Here is a 25,303-nt window from a genome sequence, read left to right as displayed (position 1 = left end):
AATTGCCATTTTTGCACTACTTAAAGAAATTATAAAATGAGGTAATAATCATCAATGTGCTGTGCTAATTATTCTCTTTTGGCCCCTAATTCTCTGCTCTTCCCTGCACTGCTCTGTCACCCAGGAATCTGAGCTCAATGAACGGCATCATCCAAGCTCCCAGTTGGGTTCAGCCAATGGACAGCACTGGCAGAGGATGGAGGGTAGGAGAGAGAGATGAGTGCCATTCCTCTCACTCCAGCCTAGGCTGCATTTCTGACAACAGCTTCTTCTCCCTTTGGCCACAACTCTCTTCAGTTTGGCCCATCTTCTACCACTAAGCTCTTACCTGGGAACAGCATTGTCTCCCTTTACCTCTTCAAGCTTAGGGGCAGTAGTTGTCCTCTAAGGTAAAAATACATATCCTAAATCCAACCCAGTCTAGTCTCTAGATGTAACTCCCAGATTACAGGAAATACAAGTCATAGGAAAATTTAGATGACACGACAAGGAAGCAAAGAGCCAAATCCATACCACAGAACAATAAGTACATCAATACATCATTTTAAAATGGGAGAGCAGGATACATAAGAATAAGAGACTTGAGGACAAACAACCAAATGCCAACATGTAGCATTCATTTGAATTCTCATTCAAACAACTAGCCATCCTGGAGGATGATCAGGGAAATTTCACCATGGACTTGCTATTAGATAATACAAAGGAACTACTAGTTTTATTAAGTATGACAATGACATGGTCTTTGTGTTGGTTTTTTTTGTTTAAATCCATATTATATAGACATGAATACTGAAGTACTTGTAGTGAAATAACAAAATGTCTGGGATTTTCTTTTTTTAACACTTTTTACTTTTTTTTTCTTTATAGAATGATTTTTATTTTTTTCATTATAGTTGGTTTACAGTGTTTTGTCAATCTTCTACCGTACTGCATGGTGACCCAGTTACACATACACGTATAAATTCTTTTTTCTCACATTATCATGCTCCATCATAAGTGACTAGATATAGTTCCCAGTGCCACACAGGAGGATCTCATTGCTTATCCATTCCAGAGGAAATAGTCTGCGTCTATCAACCCCAAATTCTCAATCCATCTCGCTCCCTCCCCCCTCCGCCTTTGGGATTTTTCTTTTAAATAATCCAGAAAAAAAAGAGGTGAGGATGAATGGAACAAGATTAGCATAACTGATAGTGCATAATAAAAAGATACCACATTCAAGAGCAAGAAATATAATAATCAATTCCCGAAAATAAATTCAACAATAGATGTGAAAAGCATTGATGGAGGAAATTTTTAAAAATTTAAAGATAACAAAAAGGCCTAAATAAATGGAATGGATAAGAAATAAATGGATAGGAAGTACTGCTCTAATAAAGAGATCAACTCTGCCCAAGTGTATCTAAAAAGTCAATGCAGTTCTAATAAACGTCCAAATAGAAGTCTTCAAGGAATTCTATCTGCCAATTAAAAAGTCTATATAGAAGAGCCAAAGAGCATGAATAGTCCTTTATGAAAAACAACAAGGTAAAGAAAACTGCCCTACTAGGAAACAAGTATATATTAAATCCGTAGTAATTAATATAGTTTAGGCACAGAGATAGACATACTGCCAAAATGAGCAGTTAGTCCAAATCAGACCCCAATATAACCTGAAACTTGATTTATGAGCAAGGTGACATTGCACTTCAAAAAGGAAATAATAGACTGTGGTTATCCATAGAGGAAAATAAAATAAAATGAGATCAACACCTCTGCTTCAGACAACAAATCAATTCAAAGATATATAAAAACATAAAAGTAAAAAACAAAACATTAAAGCTTTAGGAAAAAACATACTGTCTAAATGACCTTAAAGTTGGACAGGATTTCTTTTTAAAAATATAAAAATCACAAAACATAAAGTAAAAAATTAATAAGTTTGATTCCACTAAAATGAAGAATTTCTGTTCAATGACAGGTCCCATAAGGAGAATAAAAATATAATTTACAAACTGGAAAGAGATAGTTACATATACAAAGAAAAGCATCAGTATTGAGAATACATAGAGTCCTTATTAATGACTAAAGAGTAAAAATTGTAAAGTGAACAAAAGAAATCATATTCATCAGAATAGGTTAGAATATTCTGGACAACAAGTAAACCTAAAAATCTCAGCCAATTAAAGCCTACAAAGATTTATTTCCTTCTCACAGACTGTCTGCTGAAGGGCAAGTGACTCTACATGGCTGCTGCCCTTTATGCAGTGATGCAGTCATGAAACAGTTTCCATCCTGCAGGTCCACCATCTCCACATGTACCCCTACCGTCTCAGGAGAAGACAGCTCAGGAGTCAAGCACAAATGCTCTGGTACCTCTCATGGTCCACTGGCCAGAACTACTCATAGGACCCCACCTAATAGAAAGGAGGATGGGAAATTAGGGGTGCTACATAAATAACAGCAGAAATGCCTAGGATTTCTGCTGCAGGATAGGCAGTATGTCTATTTCTGCCTATCCTGCCTTTCTAGGATAGGCAGAAATAGACATTTCATAGAAGGGAGGACACAATGGCCAAAGAAACACATGAGGAAATTTTCCAATGTAATAATTGGAAATTATTAGTAGTAGTAGAATCCCTATCAGATACCATTTCACCTACACACACATTGGCAAAAATTGAAAAGTCTGACTATAGCAAATGTTGTTAACAATAGTGGGGAGCAATAAACCATCATTTGCTGGTGAAAACACAAATCAGACCAATCGTTTGGGGAGACAATTTGGCTTTGTCTTGAAAAGTTGAGCAGGCACATAAACTATGACCCAGAAATACCATTTCTAAGTGGTCTTTAAAATTATTTGCTCTTCTAAGGTCAAAAGAATTTTTTGATAGAGTGCCTTCTTACACAGTTTTAAGTTATCCAAAAAGCTTTATCACTTGGGGTTGTGGGATGGAAATCCTATAAAATTGGATTGTGATGATCATTGTACAGCTATAAATGTAATAAATTCATTGAGTGAAAAAAATTAAATTAAATTAAATTTAAAAAGCTTTATCACCAATTTGAACCATCCTAGAAGATATAGTTTTATAAATACTGAAAATTTATCACTTATAAATGTACCCAGATATGTCTGAAAATCATAATCTGATAAATAATATTAATTTCCATTATCATTTAAAATACACATACAAATTCTTCTTCAAAGTCAGAAATTTTACTTTGTTCCTAATTTAACTCCTTTTATGTTTGAGAGTATTTTATTGATCATTCTATTATACTTCTTGCAACAAAACTATAATAAAAATTAACAAACTTGAATGTATTTCTTTATTGTCCCTATGTTTGGCCCCAGGAGTGCTTATGGCACCATGGCTTGTTGCCCCAATCAAGAGACAGAAACAAATCAAGATGCTATCAACAGATAACTATACAAATAAATTGACGTTATTCACATAATAGAATACTACATAACACTGAAAAATTGATAAACCACTACTATACCTATCAAATGGATGAATTTCAGACACATAATTTCAGTGGAAAAATCAAAATCACATGAAAAATACATGAAACAGACAAGATGAGACAATTTGTAAAAAAAAAAAAAAAAAGCTAGAAAATATTCATTGACAAACGTCTTTGTGATAAAACTATAACAAAAAGGCAAAGAAATGATAAACCCAAATCAGAGCAATGGTTGCATTCTGTCCAGTGGCAAGGGTGGAGGATGGATTTAGTACAGGTGAAAATGACATTTACAACGTTCTACTCCAAATGCTGAGGTGTATTTTACTATTATGTTTTTTAGGCACGAAATATTTTTTAATGTTTTTAAAGAGGAGATTAGTGGCTACAAGGGTACTGACCAACCCAATGTAGAGAGCCCTCCTTCTGACCCAGCTGATGCACCTGAGGAACGTCCAAGGAGGCTGTTCTTTCTGCCTGAGCCCTCTACATAGGGATGCTGTCAGATCAGCTCTCTGCTAAAAGCTCTCACATCTGAGGCTTAGAATCTGTCATCTGGTAGGACTGAATGTTTTTCTATAAGACGTCATCTCCAGCTTCGATTGACATCTTATTGGCTCTTTTAAGCCTTTGCTTGTCCAGGCAGGAAATCTCCAGCTCAGAGCATTATCTCCTTTCACATAGATTCATTCACTCACTCCTTCATTCACCAAATGTTTCCTGACCTCCTACTCTGTCTCCACTCTCTTGAAGCCTAAGTTTTATGGGGATTTTAGCATAAGAAATCAGGGTCCTTCAAAGGAAAGAACGGAGGAAAGGAGGAAAATGGGGGTGTGGAGAGAGGGAAAGAAAGAAGGCTTCCTAAGGAAAGCAGTGATGCATTGATGTGAATAGCAAGGATTTTGCTTCTTGGTTGTCAAAGCACATCCCATTTGATACACGGGTCTCCCTGTAGCCCCTCAGCTTTTCTGCGTCCTCAACATTTTTACAACATTCCTGCTCTTCAGAGGCAGTGAGAAAGAAAGCAAGAACTTAGTACCTACCACTTGACTCAGAGTGTGTTTCAATATGAGTACCTGTCACGTCTTGTTTTGGGGGGATTGGGGGTGTTTTCTCAATGGTCTACTCTATTTCAGGATTACTTAAAGTACTATTTTACTTCTTTAATCTGTCTTGGGCCATGGACTCCTAAGAAAGCCTGTGGACCTCTTCTCAGAATAACGGTTTAGTTGTTTTTTTGGTTTTTGGTTTTTTGTTTTTGTTTTTTTTTTTGGTTTTTTTTTTTTTTTTTTTTTTTTTTTTGCTTTTTAGGGCTGCACCAGCAGTACATGGAGGTTCCTAGGCTAGGGGTTGAATCAAAGCTACAGTCACCAGCCTACACCCCAGGCACAGCAACATCAGATCCGAGCCTCGTCTGTGACCTACCCCACAGCTCATGGCAACACTGGATCCTTAACTCACTGAGCAAGGGCAGGGATCAAACTGCAACCTCATGGTTCCTAGCCAGATTCCTTTCTGCTGTGCCACCAGACAGGAACTCCCAGAATAATGTTTTCAAATGTATAAAATAAAAATATACACAGTTGCAAAGAAACCAATTACACTGAAATGCAGTTCTATTACTAAGACCTCCCTGAGAGAAGCTGCTAGGATAATAAAGCAAAATGGGGAAAGCAAGACCAGTTTACTCCCAGATGCTTCCACCAGAGGTAACCTAACCGAAGACAAATGTATTTGCCTTGCCCGATAGAGGAACAAACTAACTCAAGAAAACTTGATTTAAAAGTGAAGTGGCTGATTGTCTATTTCCTAATAAAGCACTGTAATCAAAAATACTCAGTGTTGTACTTCAACAGTGCTTCATTTATCAAATGTTTCCAGAACATCCAATCCATTTCTTAATTTCTGTTTACTCTTTCATCACCTCCCCCACCCACCCCTGCTTTATTCTAATCTTTGATCTAAGTCTTAGATGTTGACAAAGGATTTGGCTTATCCTGACTCGCTGCACAGGATTCCATCACCTCCCTATTAATGAAGCAAACAGCACTAAAAGGGATCTAACATAAGTATTCTCTATGTGAACTGTAACTGTGACATCAAGAGCCTCATAGATTGCTTGACTGCACACCTCATCATTCGTGGTAATTCATCCACTGGGCTTGATTTGGTGGGGGGAAGCAACGGTTTCTGACGTGACAAATCCAACACCCATCACAATTCAGCATCTTTATGGAAAATATTCGACAGATGTCTATGTGCATCCATGCCACGGAGTGTGGTCCCTGCACCATATCTTCATTTGGGAAACTCCCCGAACACCCGTTTAATAAAAGCCAAGGGCTTAAATATCTCCAGACCCTGGAGACAGAAATATTTTCTCTTCTCAGTAATTGTTTTCTGCCCAAAGAACTCAATCAGCTGTATCTGCCATATAATAGTTTCAGAAAAAAAAAAAAAACTATCGTATTTCTTGCATTACGATGTACTTTCTGATAATTAATATCAGTTCATGTAAACATTAAAATGCATTACCTTTTACCCTTCCAAATGAAGTCTCAATAAACTTGGTCTTTCTCTCTTTCTTACAGACACACACACACACCTTTAACTAGCACCTTCTCGCCCTTTACATCTAGAGTAGAGAGAGAGGAATAAGAAATTAAAAAATATTAGATATTGCCTTTTGACGTGACTGCTAATATAATAAAGCCACATCGTAAACTGAATCATCGGAGTCTGCTGTTCGTACTGCTCTCTTTGCTGGTATTGCTTCATGGATATTAGAACCCTTAGGGATATTGGAATATGAATAAAGATTTTTTTTTAAATCAGCTGGGTTTTTTTTTCCTCTTGGTTCTGTTTCTAAAAATAATGCAGTTTGCAAAAAACAGAAGGTTTGGTTTATAACACAAACAAAATTGTTACATTCTGAATGGGTTGTAAGTACCTGATTCTTTGCCTTTTTACTCATCCCTGCAAAAAAAAAAAAAAAAAATCTGCAAATCCATTTGCTAACCAGCTGTACCTCTGTGCGAAATAGATAACAACCTGGGCGAGCCAGGGTTTGCTGTGAATCGGTGCTGATAGGCCTGAATCTCATAGCTTTTTTTAAATGCTAATGACAAGAAACATTTCCGAAGCCAAAACGCTCTTGTAGATCTGTCTTCCTCTATTATGACTGATATTTGCTTGTAAGTACATAGAACACTTGTTCCCCGTCCCTTATCTGCGGCGCTGCAGCATGCTGACCTACATACCATTCAGCACAATATGATGCACAAACATCTTCTATATAATTTTTCATTTTCGACTTAAAAACAGTAGAGGCAAAATAGGATTGCTGCAAATCTAACAAAGAGATGGCATTATTTCCAAATAAAAATGTGCATTTTTCCAAAGAATTTATTTGTCTAGCAGCATGAAGTTCAGACATAGCAATGCTGGGGAAAGGGTGTTAAATTACGATTAGGAAGGAAGGACTTAGGGAGGGAAACAAAACCCATCTTTTCTACTCCCTGAGCATAATTAAGCTAACTTCTTTCTCACCACAATTAAAAGTTCAGCTTTTCTGAACCGTGTTTTTGCAGTGTCACGAAATGCAGCAGATCGAATAATGCTGAAATACATACAATATTAACAAAGGAAGAAGGGAAGAACGTGACAGGGAGAGCTATGGAAAGGGAAGAAATCATCTATTCTCACACCTGCCATTGTCGGAACACTCCAAACCAAGTTGTTTATCTTTATAATTTCTTGCTGCTATGGCTGCCATGTTGAAATGATACTTGGGTTTCCAGCAAAACTGTTCATAGCTGCAAGTGGAGTCCTTAAGCTGGAGGTTATCTGATGACCTAGCCTCTATAATGCTCTGCCAGACCATTGTAATTGCAAATACAGTTGAGCCACGGAAAAAGGACTGTTTTTCTAGGACAGCACACAAAAGAGATCAGCGAAGGTGCCAACAAGGTCAAAGGGCAAAGAGGGTGAAACCCCTCATTAACTGGGAACACGGCTGGAAATCTCCACTCTCACACTGCCTTCCCTCTGCCACTGAAGAGGTGGTTTACAAGTGCACCTCGGTTTAATTTTTAATGATAAGCTGTCTTTGTTTTCCAAGTTTGATGCGTCTGAAACAACTGGAAAATCCCCAAGTAAGATTAAAAGGACTTGAGTTGTGGCCCAAATGACCTCTTTCCTTGCACGCTAAGTAATTTGCTTCCTAATTGTTTTGAGGGGACTTGAGTAAGAGGGCCGCAACAAATACTTTTGCCACCATTGTTGGATGTTGACAATAGGTTTTAAGCATGATTCACCTCTCTGAATCATTATTTCATAGTGCTCTACAAGGAGAGCAACCTTTTGCAAAGAGGTAGCAGTTATCTGAATTTCACCAGCTAGAAGCCTCTTTTCCAAAAAGCCAAGTCAAAGATAAAATGAATTTTCACACTTTTTGCAGTTTTGCAGTTATTCTGCTTTAATTGTTTGCACCAGCCAAATCTACCCATCAGCTGCCAGACCCCCGCTTATTTGTGAGCAGTGTTAACCCAGGATTTCACAATTTCTGCGTGATGTGGGGAACAGAACATTCTGCCGAGAGTCTGGAGACCCAGTGTTTTTATCCTGGCTCTGCCACAAACTAGCTGTGTGACTTTGAGCAAGTCACTTGACCTCTCTGAACCTGTTTATCTGGAGTTTGGCGTAGTTAAATGATAAGAGCTCTTCTGGCTGTGACATTTGACAACTGGCTCCCCATATATCCTTTTCATTTGGGACCACTTATCTCACCACTGTTGGCTCGTGTTAACTGCTAAATACCATAGAACCATTTTCTAAGTGCTTATTTCAGATGATACTGAAAGCTCTAGGAAAACCTTGTCTTTCGGCATTACCATAGATATGCTTAAGTGATAACCAGCCCCCACTTTACTATCCATTGCTAATGGCAACGCGTTACACTCCCACACGAGCACCCTAGGTCTAACTTATTAATGGTCTATGCTAATGCAATTTCCAGAAAGTATGTTGTTATTAAATTTTCTGGAATTTCAACACAGCAAAACAACATATAACTGCTTGATAAATTACTTTGAATAGATTTAGTAATTTGTGTAAGGGTGGCTCTCATTTATGTAAGAAGCCTAAATCCATTTAAAGTTAATTTCTAATTTTCTTATATTTATGTCATTCAGAAATACACTGCTGGTCCAGGAGCAATCTCTCCAAAACCCAAGTGAACTATTAATTTTATTTGGGTTAAAGCATAAAATGTTAACAGTGTACAGAATCCACAATTTGCCAGTTACTCTTCACAACTCCTTCCAAATATCGTCTATGAACTTTTTTCTCACAGAGATTTTGTATAGCATCTCTGTTTTTTATCTTAAATTCGAGGCAAAAGATAAATGGGTTTATTAAATGAAAGTTCCTAGCAAATATCAAATTAACATAAAAATTTTCATGGACTAAGCAATCTGTGTTTTATACTGCTTTCAATGATTTGGATGAAAATATAGTCAAAAATTCTGGGTCTCCTTCCTTAAGATTCTATTTATAAAATACACCCAAATGAAGATTCTACTTCCTCATTGTCATGTTACTTAAAAATAATCACCTTGTCGTTGAATTCTGTCTGAACTATGCTAGGCACCATAGGTAGGGCCATTTATACAGTCATAACTGCTGCCCATAAAAAACAGGGGGTTGACAGTAAGATGGATAAACCCACACCGAACACATAGATTATGAACTATAAGCATCGAATATTATTCCTACAAGAAATGTAAAAGGTGTTGAATTTTAACTGCTGTGCTCTGGTAGCATCTATGCTTTAGTCTTCAGCAGAGAGTTAGTTACACATGCACACACTCACATACACTTACACACACACACACACACACAAATACACATCAAGGATAGCAATAGAGGTCAGTGATTTAAAACTGACGCAAAGGCAAATTGATATTTCTGTGAGGGGACAATGTCTTACAGAATTTGGAAGTCTGTAAAGAAGTTGGAAAGCAGGAGTTCCCGTCATGGTGCAGCAGAAACGAATCTGACTAGGAACCATGAGGTTGCAGGTTCAATCCCTGGCCTCGCTCAGTGGGTTAAGGATCCAACCTTGCCATGAGCTGTGGTGTAGGTCGAAGACGTGGCTCGGATCTGGCGTTGCTATGGCTGTGGTGTAGGCCAGCAGCAACAGCTCTGATTAGACCCCTAGCCTGGGAACTTCCATATGCCACAGGTGCAGCCCTAAAAAGACAAAAGACAAAGAAAAAAAAAGAATTTAAAGTTGGAAAGCAAGTGAGATGGCTGATTTTTACTTTGTTTTAAACAAATTCATTTATCTATTCATTTATTGGGTTCTTACTATGTGCCAAACAGCATGTTTTGCTAAGTTCAATATAATTCATGAGAGAAATAAAATGCTCAGAAAAGAAATCACTCTAATTCCTAAAGCACATTCATGGTAAAATTTGCAAACCAAGTGCAATGAATAAGCTGTTACATTTTTAATAAAATATCTTACATCTGATTTTTAAAATCAAAGAGAAATTAAGGAGGTACTACCTTAACTGTTTTCTCATGTTACAACTTGAAATATTTCAAAAAAGTTTTTGTAGTAAACACATGATGTATTGCATTTAACTTTGAAGATGCAACTAATCTGGTAACTCTAGATTATCTGATAGTAAATGATCCAAATCACTGTCAGGCTTAATATTCAACTTGGACATCTACTTCTGAGCAAAACTGGCCATTTTGAGTTTAGCGGAGAGGTAACTAAGAAGGGTCATGCTCCAAGCAAGGTACAGCAAAATAAAAGCTGAGGACATGACAATTAAAGTTGCATTTCCCAAAGCTCTCATGTGGTGCAGAAGGTTGAGGATCCAGTGTTGCCATAGCTGTGGCACAGGTTGCAACTGCCTATGGCAGGGCTTTGCTTCCTGGCCAGGGAATTTTCATATGCCAAGAGTGCAGCCAGGAAAAAAAAAAAGTTGCATTTCCACATCATTTCAATTTAGTGACCTTGAGTCTGGAGACAACACATTAGGTGACATCAGGAACCCTTCTGTATCCCTTCCACAGTTATACTGAGAAAACCTCATCCCAAGGTTATCTCAGGATATGAGTGATCACACATCCCATTTACTCAGAGCATCCCAGTTTACTCGTGTGATCCCAGCATAATGATTAATAGCTGCCACTCACACTTTCAAACAGCTTTCAAACAGGCCATGGTTAGGGATGATTAATTACGCAGGTCCCCTAACCATAATACAATCTATGATACACACTCCAAGCCCTGCTACAGTAGAACAAACTCCAGTCCTGACCCGGCACTAGAAATGTGGCAGTCTGTTGGAATTTATCATCCTCCTCCCCCATGAAATGGACACATTCTTTAAAGACAACAGCTGAACAAGCTACCCTGTCTGATTCATGGATGTGACTTGTAGGCATATGTCCTGTCGAACCCTAAACTTTTCTCTGCTAGAGCCCACTGAATTCACCAAAAATTCCCAGGATGAGCTGCGCTCTATTGGATTCTGCACAAAACCTGACTGTTAAGACTACTTAAGAGTAGAAAATGTATCTTATGCCCCTTGATGTCTTCCAATGCCTTTAGCATTCAGCCCGCTTGTAAGAACCACTCAATAAACGTTTGTTGAAACGCCTGAAACATTTGGTCAAAACACCTGGATGAATGGCCTAATTCTTTACTTTCTTTCCAGCTATTTATCATTATGTAGATCCAAAGAAATCCAGAAAACAGACAAATGCCAGGCCTGAGCATGTCCGTGGGGAGAAGTGCCCAGGTGCACATGAAAGGAAGTAACATCCATACTTAAACCTTTGCTTCCCTCCTGGTAACTTCTCAATCTATCTTCATGTTCTTTTCTAAAGGCAACTAATTGGCCACATTCTACGACCTAGATATTCTAGAGGTAGGAGCCAGGTCTTTCCCAACGAACCCATCAACAAAACAGTTGTTTCCACCTGAATCTCCTGGACAATAAAGTCAGGGTTCAAAACAGAGCCTTGCTAAATAAATATCAGTACTTGCTGTTCCCTTGTACAGTATTTCTGGAAGTCATGGAGAGAACAGCCAAAGAGATGGGAGAATACAGAGGAAATAACAAAAGATGTATAAAAGAATTTTTTGCTCATTCCAACTTTAGAAAAAAGTTGAAGTCTGTCAAGTTATCAGCAGGAATTGCAGTATGTGAATCAACCCTTAGAAATTGTGCTTCACTGTTTTGCCCTCAGTTTTCACATTCACAAATTTTAATTCATGATTTTTCAAATCACATCTTTAGCACATTTGTGATTTTTTTTCTTTTTCGGATCACCCAAGCAGACTAAATAAATGCAATGACTGTGCCTAATAGCTTTTATGAACCTACCACATGGGAAAGAGTCAGAACTGTCATATAATTTGGCATCATCTGGTAAGGAAAAGAGTTTCTACAGCATCCATCTATCTTTGAAAAACAACAAAAAAGCAAAGTAGATTCAAGCTGGAAAGAAGGGATAGAAAGAATGGGGCCCTGGATACCAGACTCCACTCTCACATGATGTGTTCTTTGGGAAGGTTTGAGTCTGGGAGTTTTCTCCTTTCATCGGACAACATAAAAGTTGTTTCAGCAAGAAGCAGGGAACAAAGGAAGACTTTCATTTACAAAAACAAGTATTACAGCACAGTGTCTGTTAGGAACTTTTATTTATGCTGCACCTGGCATTATTTTTAACCGTCTGTGAGCCAACTCTGACAAGGAGATAGTGCGTTTCTGCATCCAACACATAGACCTTTGTCATGTATGTGTGAACCTCAGGCTCCTGTCAGCAATCCTGGTCTTGACTGCAGGACTCCAGAGGAGAGCAGGTGGACTTGCACTCTTGGTAGAGACCCCCCTGTCTCCCAGCTTCTACAGGTAAGGAGGATTGTCACCAGGAACGCTGGTCTGAGCCCTCTACAGTTTGTGTCAGCTCACAGTTGCCATTGACAAAGCTCAGTGCTTCCCTATCACCAGGTAAAATGGTCTTTGAAATAGCCTTGCAAACAGCAAATGAACAAAGCCGAATTGAGGAAATCTTTTCATTCAGTGCATAGCTCCTCCTGGTCAAGGCAAGATTTTGGATTTTTTAATTGTAAAATCTCTTAACTTCATCTAAAGCATTATCCTTCTTTTTTTTTTTTCAGTCAAAGCAAATAGATACGTGGTTATGTCTTGCTCTACTAAGGATAGCAAATCCAGTTGTTGAGTTAGACTGGTACAAGCATAGAGGAAAATACACAGCACTGGGAAAGGATTTCTTTGAACATGTCACTCCATTGTTCCCTCCATCAAACTCCCTCACTGATACAAAAAGAATCTTGTCACAGATAATCTTAAATATCCATTCCAAATGTAACAGGAGTCTATGATTCTCTAAGAGGAGTCTAATGTACATTTTAGTTGGATGTGAACATTTTATTTCAATGCATTTAAATACTGATCGTTAAGGAAATGAAAGTTACAAAACCTGCAGGTCCTGACCACCAGTCCCAGTAAATTTGCCAGTAATAAGTTCAGTATTATCTTCTACTTAGATCAAACAGAACACAGAAAGCTAACCAGTTATTCAGACATAATCTGACAGAGACATCCATGGCAGTTATATGCCTAATTTGCTTTTAAACAAAAGGAGGGGCTGCATTTAATCCACACAACAGCTTCTTAGAACTCAAACTGGGCCAATTTTAAATTACAAAAAAAAAAAAAATATTTTGTAACCTACGGAGTCTTAAGCAAAAAAATTATTTCTGGTTAGATATGCCATTACCACAAAGAGGCCAGAACTTAACCATAACTCTGGAGACTCCAAATATTACCTCTATAGCTTTTTCCTCGTGATTTTCAAACTTTTAAAATCCAATGTCCTCTTCCCTGCACACAAGCCTGTAATGTAGAAAATGTGAATTATAAATTTTCTCCTCTGCCCTGAAATTCCTGCCCACCCTCCATCTCCCCATGGAATGATTGCAGATTGCCTGGCTTTCTGATTGCAGCAGCCCCAACCAGAAGCAAAACTGACTTTACCACGTGACCCTGGACTGCTGGAGTGCCCATAAAAGCTTTCTGCAGAGGGCTGTGAAGGAAATGGTGTGCAATTCCAAAAACCCTTCTCTGCCCTCCAAGGGGCTGTGTGCAGGAGAAGTGCCCATGTCACTTTGGGGTCGTGCCTTCATTGGCTCCCTAGGCTGTAAGCCGTCATTCCCTCCAACCAAACTTCAGGCATTTCCTGGGCAGGTAGGCCACTGTCTGAGCTTATCCTAGTGTTTCTCTGTCACCAGAACTATGAGCTCTGGTCCCAGTTTCCATGCGCCATACACTTAGTTGAAGCAGGGCGGGGGGTGGGACAGAAAAGTACACAGATGTAGAGTCAGCATTTATGTCCTATAGGGATACCCTTGAAACTTGTTTAAAAATGTCAGTCAAGACATCTGGTCAGCTGTCCTAACCCATATTGGGGTTTTCAGGCTACTGTTATGCCCCAATATGCTTAGAACATTGCCAATATGCTTTCTCTGCAGAAGCAGCAGTGTGTCCCCTTTGGTTTCTCAGCTCATCCCCAGTCCTGGTGTTTATAGCATCACGTACCAAGCAAAATGAAAAAGCACATACTGTATCTTGTGTGTCTGGCTAATGAAACGGGTCCCACAAACCTTGTGCAATCAGGGACAGGGGCCGATTGGCTTAGGCCGGGTCCATCTTGCAGACTGCAAAAGAGTCAGCTGTCGCCAGTGCCATGCAGCAGATGGACAGTTTGCATCCGATTTCCAGGCCGGCGCCAAACCCTTTAGAAGTTTTGGCAGCCGAGCACCATCAGGCAGCAGCTTTGATGTCCTGCAGATGGCTGTGGAGGCCACCGGGCCTCTGAATCCTGACAGGCCCAGGGCTTACTTTCAGGCAGCATTCACTCTGGCCGGGGCCCATGGTCAGCCAGAGAGGTGGGTCACTGGGCTGGAGTACACTTAACACTAGCCAAGACCTTCCAGCAGCATTCACTTCCATGTAGATAGCTGTTACAAAAATTGTTGTGTTTTTTTTTAAGGGTAACACACACCTGATCTGATGCCTCCTACCTCAGATTCCTACTTCAGATTTCCTCTTCACCTCTTCTTCTCATGTCACTATCCAACTCCTAGCCAGTAGCCCTTCTTCTTCCCTGGTAACTGAGAGGCTTCTCATTTATTTAGCAAAACCTTCTGCCCATGTCAACTTCCGTGTAGGTGGCACGGGCACCTAGAGGTTCCTTTTGAAATAAAACAATAGCAATGAACTCATTTACAGAACAGAAATAGACTCACAGTCATAGAAAATAAGAGAAGCAAGTGTGGTTACCAAAGGGAGAAGGGGGGAGGAATAAATTAAGAGTTTGGGATGAACATATACACACTACGATGTGTAAAATAAGCAACGGACATATTGTATAGGACAGGGAACTGTATTCAATATCTTGTAATAAGCTATAATGGAAAAGATTCAGAATAACTGAATTACTTTGCTGTACACTTGAAACTAACACAACAGTATGAATCAACCCTACGTCAATAAAAAAAATCAGAATAAAAGAAAGAAAAGGAGGGAGGGAGAAAGAAAAAACTCAAGTATGGGCTGCTTCCTCTTTCCTCCAGATTTCCTGGTAAATAGTGCCATTTTCTCCTTCCCAGGTCACAAGTTTAGCCTCACAACAATCTCAGATTCCCTCTTCCCCTGGCATTGCCATCCAAAGTGGCACCAATTGGATAACCTCAGAATAATCAAGACTGCAGACCAGGAGGTTTTGAGGTTGGTGTCCATTTTAAGATCCCTCAGAATCCTGCTTCATCTGGGTCTGACTTGTCCTAAGCCCCAAAGCAGAACAAAGCATCATCTTCATTGGCGATCAGACTCATTTTGTGCCATGAATAGCCCAGAGTAATCTGCTGAAAAGCTGGGCCTGGAGGCCTTCCAAACGGAGCCCTTGCGCATTTGGTAGGAGTAGTTAGGAATTCTGACTGGCACTATTAGTCAGAAGCCATGTCACTGTACCAGAGAAGCAAGTGTGGGTTTCTCCCGCCCCCAAGATCAACTTAGAAATTTCCACTTCCCTCCACACCCCCTTGAGGAGTGGGGCAGGCAGGGAGAAGTTCAGAGCCAGTGGCTGACAAAAACTAAAAACAGACTCACTGAAAATAAATTCAATAATGTGTGATTTCCAGCCACTCAAAAGTAATAGAAATATTTGGTAAAAATATATAGATATAAATTGCCAATTAATGCAAACTGGTTAAAGCCAGTAAATGGAAAAAAATAAAAAGTTAATTAGAGCTTTTTGAAGCTTTGTTATATATACATCATTTGCAGGTGCTACAAAAGTGAAAAATAACCATTATAATTACTAGTATTCAAAGATTCATATTTTTCCCATGTAATTTATTTAGGATTATCAGTTTCCTTGTAGTTATACAAAAGGCCTGTCAAGGTGTTTCCCACGTGTTTGGCTCGTGTGTGTTCCAAAAACAAGCCAAAATGCTGTTGTGTTTCACCCAGTACAGAGAAGCTACCCTGAGAAAGAGGGGGAAAAAAAAAAAAATAGGCCAAGTTTTACCTGGATCTCTCTCTTGGTTAAATTATCTTACATATGTTTTAATTTTTTTTCTTGTTCTTCTGTCTTTATCTTTCTTTCTCTCTCTTTGTTAAAATACATCTGTGTTTGTTGACTGCCCCAGATTATATCTAAGTGAGGAGTGGGTGTCCTGGCACCTGGTATAGTATATGTAGCTTAACAATACATATCATTACATTATTTACAGCTCATTTTATGTTATTCAATAGTAAACTGCAAATTAACCCTTCCAGAACCAGTTGGAAAAAATGCTCCGTTCGGCAGATGATACCCGGTGAGGCTTTTTCTTCCCCCTGGCAGAACCGTTAGGAGTGCATCGATAACTGTATTCATAAACAGGGAAGTGTGTTCATTACAGGAGGGATCCCCACCAGAGCCAGCTAATTCCTCTCCCAGGAAATCTGTTTCATAATGATATTCCTTACTACACCACACTTGTACTTATGCTGATAACACAGGTTATAAAAGGGACTTAGGACTGGAGTCAATTAATGTCCTGGCTCTTTAACCTCCTTTATTAGAGTACATCAGGCACCAAAGGGACTCCATGTTATGCTGCTGGCAAGAGCAAGACCCAAGCGATACCATTTCGTGCCACCTCAGCCCTGTCTTCAGTTCCTGGGAATACACATCATGATCTGACCTCATTAGGCACTGATTCAGCTGCAGTCCAGAGCAAAAACACAGGGGGAGGGTTGGTGAGAGGTGGTGCCGAGAAAGCACCTTTCCCACGCCTGATAAAAGAAATCTCCATCACCAAAGCCAACTCCAGGGTCCATGGTGCCTTTTACTTGATTGTTGTGATCAGCTGCATCTCCTAGATCACCGAGTGCTGCTGACATGGTGTTCACATTTGGAGGAACTGAAGCCCAGAGAGACAGAAAAGACTAAAGTCGCCCCACTTGTTAGCAGCAGACTAGAGAATTCAGTTTCTGATTCCTAGAAAGGGGCTGTCCCCCATCTCCTGTTGTTTTTGAAATAAAAAGGCAATCATGAACGATTAAAGACTGGACCCAAGGAAGGGAAAGGAATAGAATATGGATAGGAATATTAAAAGAGATTTCTTTTAGAAGAAATCTTTTAGAAGAAATCTTTTATAGAGCATAAAAGAAAGCAGGAACTTCAGACTAGATTGCAAGAGAGAAACTACAAGTTTCAAAATAAGTTCTCTTTGCTAATAAGAAATTTGGTTTGGGGTCAGCAGATGCAAACTATTATGCATGCAATGGACGGGCAACAAGGTCCTACTGCATGGCACAGGGAACTATATTCAGTGGTGAACAGTAATGGAAAAGAATATATACATACACACATACACACATATATACATCCAAATCACTTTGCTGTAAGCAGAAATTAACATAATATTGTAAATCAACTATACTTCAATTGAAAAAAAAGAAATTTAATTTCTCTTTTCTCCTCTAACATTAATGAGGAAATAAATGGATGTGTTGGACCAAACTTGAATGCATTCTTAATAATGTGGAGTTTTCTAAAGAAGGATACGATGTAATTTGAGATAAGATAGTCCTCTGCTACTATGCTACCCAGACACCATTGCTAACCTTTAACTAGTGTCTTGTTCCTGAATTAACCAGTCTCAAGACTATCAGCAATTTAGCTACATTTTGTGGGTAATTAGCTTGATAACTCACGATCTGCAATAGAAAATATGGTAACTTATTGTTCCCAAGGTTTTATGGTATTTTTCTAAAAACAGCAGCTTTCTTTGACAACGTTCATTTCTATTGCAATGAGACAAACAACAAAACCCAAAGTTTGGCGAGTCTGGCTCCAGACAACAGCCTGCTCCAGATCCACTGGGCAAAATATCAAAGATTAGCCATTCATAATGCAAACTTCAATCGTGTGGTTTAAAATAATATTCAAATCCTAGGATTGTGGGCAGTGGCTGGCTTCTAGATAGGCAGAAACTATCAGTTCAATTCCTTCATGTTCTCCTTTATTTTCTCAAATCATGAAACAAATGGGCTGGTGGAGAAATATTACAAAAAGGGGTGAAACATGGAGAGATGTTTCAATGTTTATCCAAATGGCTCCAGGCATATTAAGAGCACAAAAATAGCAAACTAGACGCTAAGCTCTTTTTCATCAAAACTGTCCACAAATAAGATGATTTCTTGGGGCTAATTTCCATTCAGGGGATAGTGAAAGTTATTTTAAATGACCAAAGCCATTTTTAGAGTGTGAGAGCATCTCAACATGGCCATAGGGTCAGAACTGTTCCCGCTCAAAGACTCCAAATGCTCCAGGAGTGCCAGTGATAGAGTCCCCCCCCCCTTTCACAATGAATGGAAATGAGAAAGGTATCTTCCTCCAAAACATGCTAAAAATATAGCAATTACCCGATACAGATGTGGTGTTATAAACTCCTATTCCAAAGCATTCTGTTTCAGCCATGATTTCCATTGCAGAAAACTGTACTAATAGGAACATCCCGATTAATCTGAATTTGAGATATTTCATACAATGTATATTACCTTTCTGCTGCCTGCAACCTTCTGCCAGTTTTTTTTTTTTTTTCTTTTTAGGAGGTGCTTTGAGGGGACCATACCATGAGAACAATACACAGCTGCTGCTGTATAGAGATATCTAATTGTCAATATTGTGGAAATTCTACAGCTTATTACGTGCATTCAGTCTAATTCTGGGCAAATTGCCAGTCACTTCAGGGACAATCAAGTGAGCCCCATTACACGTGGTACAGCATCACAGCTTTAAGATACCCGGCTGTTTTGCCTCTGGCCAGAGAATGTTTGTACCAGTGCTACCGAGTGAAGGGGGGTAACTACAAATAAAATAAAATTTGTATTTTTTCAAGTGGGCTGCATTTCAAGTCCAGATGTTAGTAATGAAAGATTCAATTTAAGGATTTAAATTACAAATAAATAAAGTATGAAACAGATGTGATTTTTAAGGAAGTTCAAATTATCCAGGAAGAAAAATATCTCTGTGCATGACAAAGTAATAGGGATTGTCTTGAAGAGTCTGTTGAAGACAATCTGCTGAGCGCAATTCACCCTTAGGACAGGATTGGTTTGGGATGGGAAGGACTGGTGGAGCTTGTCATTAAACAAAAATTGTGTTTAATAAAACTTTATAACCGTGATTAATCCTATGAGGCCCTAAAGGAGTTTGCAGTTTCTGATAAACACATTTTCCTTGTTTGCAATGGTAATGATATTTTGAAGTGAATTGAGTAAGAACAAAAACTCTAAGGGTAGAAAAAAGGAGGGCTTGGCAGGTACCACCTAGGCAGAAATTTCAGGGATGTGTAAGAAACAGGGGCCAGCCATTAGGAGACTGCCTTGACATGTGTGCGACACACTCCCTCATAGATGGGGGCAAATATCACTAGAAACCAAGCTACGGAAGAGGCAGTAATGAAGCATGTCTCTATTTATACAGACAAGCTAAGAAGGCTTCTTTTAATTCTAAGCTGATCACTAGGTTTGCCTATCAAAAGGGTGACAGTGACTTAAGACACAAATTTAGAGAATACTCCTTGAAAATGAAATCCGAAGGGACCATCCAGAGTTGCCCTGTCCAGTATAGGAGCCACTGGTCCTATGTGGTTATATAATTTAAATTCAGTAAATTTAATATAAAATTTCCTGCAAACTACTACATATAGAATGGATACACGAGGTTCTACTACATAGCCCAGGAAACTATTCACTATCCTGAGATAAACCATAATGGAAAAGACTATAAAAAAGAATGTGTGTATGTATATGTATAACTGAATCACTTTGTCGTAGAGCAGAAATTAACACATTGTAAATCAACTATACTTCAATATAAATAAGTAAATAATAAAACAAAACTTTCCATTTTTCCATCATATCAACTACATTTCAAGGACTCAGTAGCCCCATCTGGCTAGTGGCCACCATCCTGGGCAGTGCTGAAAAAGAACATCACTCTCACAGCAGAAAGTTCTATTGCATGGCATTATTTCAGAGTGAGGCAGGAAGATTAGATTTGGACATCAGTGGGGAGAGAGACCTTGATGCTTGATTCTCTTTATTCCAGCTATGGGACACGGTTCTCCATGGTTTTATCATCCCAAATCTCAAGAATGCCTCTGTGCATGGACATATGTGATGCTCAAACTAGGCTGGTAAAAATCATTATTACAGAGAGCTCTGGAGGCCCTAAGGAAAAGCTAACCCACAGGCCCAGCTCTGTTGACCCGGCCCCTCCTGCTGATCAGTTATCTCCAATAGGTGACTGAGGACAAGCACTTTCAGAAGTTCATCATTGCTGTAGAGGCATAACATGCATGCTGTAGCACCAACAACCAAACCTTGGCTAATCAAAAGGCCACAAAAGTAAATAATTTTTGGTTGGCAACTTGGATGTGGGGAAATGCAAATTTGCAAAGCAATGGGCCTTTAATAGGAGAACCAATGCAGAAGAAAAAAAAAAAAGAGTTAATCCCTCAGCATACAAGCTCTAACAATTGGGTCGTGTCTGTGGTGGAAATCTTGCCTCCTGGGCATCTCTCTGGTACCCACTGAGCATCCTTGGAGTACCAGCTCACAGGCAAACCCATCCTAGAAGAACCATACAGCTTCTTTGTGCACAGGGCATGATCCCTCTGCCACATGAACTTTTTCTGACTCCTTGGAACTGCCAGCAGCCATTCCCCTTGGATTCTGGCTGTGACAAAAGCATCACTGCCTCCCCGGCATCAGATGGAAAATGTAATTTGATGAAAACTCCAAAGTCAAAATCTTTCAGAAGTCAAAACCCTTCAATCTGTGCCATACACTTGAGAGACTTTCATAGGGGCTCTACACCCTAAGAGTGCTTTCAAACTTCATACATTTTCCTCTATATTAAAATAGATGCCTTTCCATCATCTCTCACATGGCCCTCCCTCTTTCTCTATTTACTGAAGGATTTTTGTTTCATAACACCACACATAGTTCTCTCTCTAGCAGATTAGGGTAATGTGAGTATTAAGGGAATCCCAGTGTAGCAGAAATTGATACAACATTGTATACCAACTATACTCTAATAAAAAATTTAAAAATAAAATAAATAAAAGAATACTAGCTTTTTGGGGATGTTAGAGGTGGTCTAGTCCAGAGGTTGTAACTTGGGGTCCCCAGACAACTAGGAGATTCATAAATGGGCTACAGGAAGCATGGGATTTTTTCATTACATAGAAATTGTGTATGTACATTTTTCTGAGAAGAGGGTGAGCACTTTTATCAAAGGCCAAAGAAATGGTCAGCTCCAGCCCATTTTTAATAAGAAAACTGAGGCTCAGAGAAATGAATTAACCTTCTAGAAGTCACATCAGTTAGCTGGACTCAAGTCAGACTGCAAACTCTTCTCCAGAGTCATAGCAAACCACTATGTTCACTATAACAGACTACAGAGGGCATTTTCCTCGGGTCAAAGTTAATTCAAAATCCTTGGATCTTGTTGTAAGTCAAGAGAGCCCAAAAAAAATCAGAAGTGATGATTTCAAGGAAATGCTTTGTTGAAGGAGTGTAGTGTTCTGTGTTACTGTTACCCAGATTCTCAAACTGTTACCTACATTGAGGGAAATTTGGAAAATTCAATATTGCTTAGCAAGACTTAACTTTTTGCCTTTCCTTAAATTTTGGAATTATTTTAGAAAGAGAAATTCACCACTGGTTATTTCCTAGAGGAATAATATTTATTTCATTTTCAAAGACACTCATTTACTGGGTTGTGCTATATGCCTTAGATTTGGGAGTCAAGATAAGCACATAGATAACCAGGAACTGCATGTGTATTAATATCACTTGCTCACCAGCAATTCTGAAGAGCTTGAAGAGAAAAAAAATTTGTTTTTGAACTGAAGCTTTTAAGACCCTTGAAGTATGTTTATTTATTTCTTCTGCAGCATGATGGTTAAAAGCCCAAACTTTAAAGCATATGGACTTGGACTTAATCTTGGCCCCATCATAGAAGTTTTGTGACCCTGGATAAATTGTTTAACCTCTCCAAACTGCAGCCTTCTCATCTGTGCAATGAAAATAACTATACGAACCACCTCACAGAACTGTTATGAGGATTATTATAAAATAATAAGCCCAAAGACTTTGTACTGTGTATGGCACAGAGAAATTGCTCAGTAAGGATGAGCTCATGATTACAATAAATTTCAGATGCCAAAGGTCAAATCTTTTCAGGCGTGTAAAAAGATCAACAAACCCATTGTAGTAGGTTGAATGATGGCTCCTGAAATGACGCATCTGCCTCCTAAGTCCCAAACATGTTCAGGTAACCTGATTTGTAAAAAGGATCTTTGCAGATGTAATAAAGTTAAAGATCTTGGGAGGCAACCACCTTGGTTATCCAGGTGGACCCTAAATACAATGATGAGTGCCCTTACACACAGAGAAGAGATGCACAGAAGGAGAGGAGAAAGCACATGCAGATGCAGGCAATGGTTAGAGCCTTGCAACCTTGCCAGGGGTCTCCTGGAACCACTAGGAGCTGGACGTAGCAAGGAAAGATTCCTGCCAGAACCATAGGAATGCAGCTGACCACACCATGCTCTCAGACATCTGGTCTCCTAAACTAGAAAAGAATATATTTCTTTTGCTTTAAGCCACCATGTTTGTGGTAATTTGTTACAGAAGCCTTAGGAAAAAAAAATACACCCACTATGCCTTAAGTGCAATTATATGTATTATTGATACACACAAAGGCTTCAACAATATAAAACTGCAATGATTTTAAAGCAGGTCTCACACATAATAAAAATGTTTTATTTATACTTAACAAAACTGGCAAAAAGTTAATGAGAACTCCACCACTAGGCCACTGCAGAACTCCAGGTACCTCATTCTTCTTGACAGTTTCCCTGGCATCCAGGTCTACCTTCTGTACCAGAGTAACACGATCTGCAGAAAAATCTGGGGTCACTTCAGAAACTCACCCTCTTCTCCACCCCAACCTGCCGATCCTCTTCTCTTGTCCTCTCTCAAAGAGAACAAACTCACAGGAAGCCCTGCACTTGGTTTCACAACAAAGAAGGGAAAATGCACAGTTGCTCAAACACAGGAATGACCCTGCTGACCACATTAAAGGAGCAAGCTGAGGAAAGGGCAGCCCAAACAAAGACATACACTGATTCAGTCCTACCAATGGAATTTCTCTTCTGCCTCTTTTGAGGGTTCAGAATAATCAAAGGAGAGTGGTGCTGAGAAGGGGGAAAAAAATTAAAACAATTTTATTTCACTCTATTCCTGTAAGTCAAATAATAATCTCTTTCAGAATGTTTATATGCCCATAAAATGGCATTGTCCAAACGGTATTCATCAATGCCAAGTAATTTTTTTCCATTAAAATGGTCAAACCAGTTTGGTCACTTGCCCTAATGGCAAACAGGATCAAATACATGACCCATCTGATCTGTGAGTGCTTGGCCCAAGATCTCTCATGTCTCCTTGATGGGGGTCTGTGCACACATCCCCACTCCCAGGTTGCCACTTCCAGTGGGAACTGCCTCCAGGACCACCTTCCTACACTGGGACTGCCTCACGGCCCAGACTGAAGCTGGACACACCTGGGCGTTCGCAACAGCTGCTCCCCTGCCCCACCTCCCACCCACCAACCAGTCAGCAGCCAGTCACTGGCCTCAGGTCACAGAACATCTGGTGGTCCGCAGGGAATATTACCTTCTCTCTTTCCCATACCTCCTTCTCCCCCTTGCTTATTCTTCCTGTGTTCCCATGGGAAGGAAGAAGAGAAAAGGGTTATTTCCTAGTGGGACTTCTCTGACAAATTGGGTGTCTCCTCTTTTGGCCAAAAGTACAGTTCCCTTATAAGAACACTCCCCTATCCTGGGCTGTTCCTGAGTTACATGCCTTATCTGTCTCATATGAGTCAGTTAGGGTTCTCCACTGGCCCCATTAGAGAGGGAATCCATCCCTACCATTTCATTACCCCTCCTTTGGTAGTTCTTTGAAAGAAAATGAAGCTTTATGTATGAATGATCCCCAGCAGGTGCTCTCTAATGCATGAGTCTTTTTGCCCCACATTGAAGAGGTCTCCAAAAGTCCAGCAGTGAGTAACCCCATCCATGCTCTAAATTTCCATTTCCTCTCCCTCCCCTCCTGCACCCTCTCCCTCCTCTCTCTCCATTTTCTCCTCTCCCTCAGCTTCTGAAAAGAGGACCAAGTCTTTACTGCTCAGAGGATAGGGAGGTGGGGAGGAAAGATGAACTAGCCTCTTCAGCAAAGTGTGGCAGTCAGCATGGACTCCAAAACAAGACCTTCTGGGTTCCAGTCCTAGCTTTACGATTTACTAGCTGGTTGTGTTGTTTTTTTACCTATTTTCCATTAGCAATAAATTCATCCTTTCACCCTTCTCTAGAATGTATGACACTGAGCTAGCAGTCTACGAAGTGTATTTCCAGACCCCCTTGCCTAGTAGCCTACCATTCTACAGACTGAAGAAAAGAGGAAGGGGGACTTCTAGCTCCTGTCTACATCACTACAGCAGCAGAAGACAGCTATGGTCCAACTTCCTAATCCCTCTGGTGCTCATGGCATCACCCTTATCACACCCCCTTATCAGCAGAGTTAACAGCAGCCATGCTAGTGGTGTCCATCCCACCTCCATGATTTGAGTTCCAGATGGCCTTGTTCTTTTGGCTCCCTGAATACCTTTCCTATCTCCGTGGTTCACTATGTCCCTCCCTTCCCCCAGATTTCAAAGCACCAATCAGCCATGCCTCCCACAGAAGTCTGTGTACCATGCCTTCAAAACTCCCTTCCAAGACTTAACCACTTGCCCTGCAGAGGTTCTTCCTCCAAGCTCCCAGCTCTTCCCACTCCAGTGATGGCTGAGCCCTACCCCAAGAGATTCTTAATTAATTGGTCTTGGGTAGGGCCTGGGATCAAGATCTTAAAACATGCTATTATGTATCCAAAGTAGAGAACCACTGCAATAAGTCATTTTACAAAGAATGAGAAAGGTCTTATGCAGATGCACCCACATATTATCACACTAGTTCTCTAAGACTATCAGCACATTTGCAAAAATGTTGTTCACAGGTAAGGTGGAAGCAAGGATAGGTGTGTAATTAATTTTTGAAGTCAGAAGGTACATACCAAAATTCCATACTCCCAGCACTAAATTGGGTACTACTCAGGACAGAAGGAAGTGAAAGACA

This window comes from Sus scrofa, chromosome 13 (assembly GCF_000003025.6).
Source record: "Sus scrofa isolate TJ Tabasco breed Duroc chromosome 13, Sscrofa11.1, whole genome shotgun sequence".
Taxonomy (NCBI): domain Eukaryota; kingdom Metazoa; phylum Chordata; class Mammalia; order Artiodactyla; family Suidae; genus Sus; species Sus scrofa.
Note: the sequence above shows the minus strand (reverse complement) of the source record.